The sequence below is a fragment of the Mesoplodon bidens genome, assembly GCF_964165515.1.
Source record: "Mesoplodon bidens genome assembly, chromosome: X".
Classification (NCBI taxonomy): Eukaryota; Metazoa; Chordata; class Mammalia; order Artiodactyla; family Ziphiidae; genus Mesoplodon; species Mesoplodon bidens.
In genome coordinates, this window is record NC_138163.1 from 2377575 (window position 1) to 2381285 (window position 3711).

A 3711-nucleotide genomic window follows, 5' to 3' on the forward strand; every position below is an offset into this window, starting at 1 on the left:
GTAGAAGAACCCCAGACCAGTATTTCTCAAAGACTGTGATGCACAAGAATCCTCTGGGATGCTTTTTAATCATGGCAATTCTCATGGCTTGCTCTGTATCCCATACAGAAACAATAGGCCTGATGGGGAGCCCGAGCTCTGTGTGCTTTTACCCAATACCCAGCGTGCTGGTGGCTCTGTGATGTGCATGTGGGGCCCGGGTGAGCCACACTTTCAGAAACACTGCTCTGATCTTGACTTTCTGCTCGGGAAGTGCCCTCCCCCTTTCTCACACACATACACCCCAGCAGAGGACTCCCAGAGGATGGACTATAACAGGAAGCAGCCTAACCTCAGACTGGGGATGTCAAGTGAGCCAGCACATGAGGTCCTCAGAAAGCCTGGGAGCCAGCAAAAGCATCTCAAGACCTGGGACAGGGCTCCTGAGGGGTCTGAGCAGGGTTACCTGGGCTAGCCAGGTCGCCTAGGGCTGAGGAACCAAAGCCAGGGCTGGGTGACCGTTATATAGTTCATCATACCCACACGCTCCTTTTGTCCCGACATACACACACACAGCCGAAGTCAGGAAAAGATGCTTAAGCAGATAAGCTCCCAAGGCCCTCAGCCCCCGTGCACTTCACTTTCCCTGCTGCCCTCTCCTGGACACTGTGGGCATGGTGACTGCAACCATGGTCCCCAGCAAGCACACTCCTTTCCTCTCTGGATACCATGATCACACAAGTTGCGACGACCATGCTTGAGGGCTCCAAATTCAAGTCCAAATACATTCCTTGTCCCTGATTCTGATGATTGGGCCTGGGGCGCTAGAATCATGTTTTCAGAAGGGATTGAGCCTCCTGGAGCCACTGCCTTGATAGGAATGTTCACCAGGAATCAGAGGTGCCACGAGCCACCAGCCTCTGGTCTTCAGTAGACACTTTAGGGAAGAGGATGCTGATGAAGGATCCGAGAGGTCGAATGACAACTGTGGTGGTCAGTCCACATGCTGCTCAAGCCACAGTGGCCTCTTTGCTATTCTAGGAGCACCAGGAGCATGTTCCTGCCTCAGGATGTTTGCACCTCTTGTTCACTCTGCCTGGAATTCTCTGTTCAAAGTTTACAGAAAACGTTTATTGGGCACTCACTACACACAGGTATGTTCTGGAAGCTGAGGGCACGGCAGTGACCCAAGTCAACTAAAGGCCTTATCTTCATGGACGTTACAGCAAGGGAAGACAGACAGCGCATTAGTAAATAAGCACAATACAGACCATATTCCATCAAATCTAAGATGACACCAATTGCACGAACTAGCAATTAAGCCATGCCGCCTATTAGGACACGATACAATGCTTTCTTAGCACACACAATTTTTATTTTGTACTTACTGAAAGAGCTATTTTAGACGTCATCAGACACTGATTTTTATCATAGATCTCTCTTGTGTTTACAGAGAAAGGAAAATATAAGTAAAATTAATTAAAGTAAACTTGCTTCTGAGACCAACTCTCCTGAATCACTTTTTGACTGAGTCTTGCTGACGGCACTGTTTTCCCACACACCATCGTCCTCTGAGTCATCAGGAATATTGGGGAGGTGGCCTTTCTTTAAATAATGTTTTGGTTTAAAAAAAAAAAAGCCTGCAAGCCCTAAAGCAGGCTTTGTGATTTCCAGAGGCTAGCCCACTTTGGACTGCCGCTCGGGGAATGTAGTTCATCTAGCTGATCACATTTGATTAACTACCTCGGCACCACCTCCCCACCCGGTCCCCATGGCCATTGGTTCCTGGAAATGAAAGGAGTCTCTCATCCACTTTCCTGGTTGTGGTGAGGGATAGGACCTTCCACCATGCCCCTCCCCACCTCAGGGGGCAGCTTCAAGCTATAGACCGCTTGGCTGCAGTATGGAATTGTTTCCTCCAAACACAGCGCTCCATGCCTTGTGCTGCTGGCCACCTGATCCTTGTGGAACTAAGGCCACGAGGAGGTGACAGGAGCTCAGTGTGGAGCAGTGGGAGAAGATAAGTTCAGGTGAGGCCGCCTCTCCCCACTCTGGGCTCCTTCCCAACACCCGGCTTCTTGCCTTTCTCATCTCGTTTCCTACCATCTAGCCCAGGAAATGTACATATTTTTCTCAGTTCTGATTATAAAAATAATATGCTCCCATTGTGGCAATTTTAGAAAGAACCACTCACAGAGAAAGCCATTATTAAACTTTGTATATATTGCCGTCCTGTTTTTCACTCTATAAATCCAAATGTACATCATTTGGTTTATGCAATGTAAAGATTTTTGTTAATTTACTTTGGTTTTTATCTGATTATACAAGTCATAGTATGCACATTATAAAAACGTTAAGGCAAACATATGTATATAAAATAGAAAGTTAAAAATCACCTATAATCCCACCGCCTGGTGAGAATCATTTTAGTATTTGGGATTTATCCCTCTGTATGCTTTCTTCCACTGCTTTTTCCCCTTGACAAGATCTCATGACTTTGTGGGCATCCCTTGCATTGACAAAGCGCATGACTGAACCAAACCTTCCCGATTTCCCACTTCTTTCTGATTCCAATTCCCATTGCTCTCTTTCCATTGTAAACAACGCTGTTGTGGCCTCACTGGTACACTCATCCTTGGCATTTGACCATGTTCTCCTTTTGCTTTCATGCTTGCAAAGGCCTTCTCCACCCTCAACATTCTTTTCAAAAATGACTCATGCCACCATTTCTATGTTTTCATTACTTACCATGTCAATTTTTTTTTTTTTTTTTTTTTTTTTTTTGCGGTACGCAGGCCTCTCACTGCTGTGGCCTCTCCCGTTGCGGAGCACAGGCTCCGGATGCGCAGGCTCAGCGGCCATGGCTCACGGGCCCAGCCGCTCCGCGGCATGTGGGATCCTCCTCGGACCGGGGCACGAACCTGCGTCCCCTGCATCGGCAGGCGGACTCTCAACCACTGCGCCACCAGGGAAGCCCCCTTACCATGTCAATTTTTAATCTGTCCAGAATTGAATTTGGTTTAATACTTAAGCTAGGGATTAGCTGTATTTTTTCTAATTGTTTAATCTGTTTGTCAAACATCCTCATTTCTCCATCCGGGTTGGAGAGAAAGGGTGGCTTAGGGGACTTGAGCCCCTATAATAGCTATGTTAATTAACCTCCCCTCCCCAGCATATATTTGATATAGACAGTTAATATTCCCTCAGCCTTCAAGATTCACCCCCCACTACTGACCAGAGAGCCACCCTGAAGATTCATCTCTAAAGCAAGTCTGAAGCCACAGCTACGCCACATTGATTGAGGTGCCAGTCCTGCCATGTCCTTCTTATATATCCTTGGCTCCATTTCTGGTCTAGTCCATCTCCTCCTATGTCAGCCACACACTGCTAAGACCAGTGTAGCTCTAACACACCTGTAATATAGGCTGGGGCAAGTACCCTCTTACCCTCTGCGCCCAATCATATCTACTTCTCTCCCCCCCATAATTTCATTATTGCTTATTTACTCTTCTATCAAAACTCTGGAATAGTTTCATAAAGTTACAAAAGAAAAATAATAGCATCGATATCATGGTTGTAACTGCATTAAATTTATGCATTAAATTTGGAGGAAACTGATAACTTTTCAATCAAGTTGAAAATTGAAAATCTTTTCAATCAAGCTCATGATGTTTCTCTGTATTTTACTAAATCCTATGTCACGTTCCTCAGTAAGGTTTTCGAGTTTTGTCC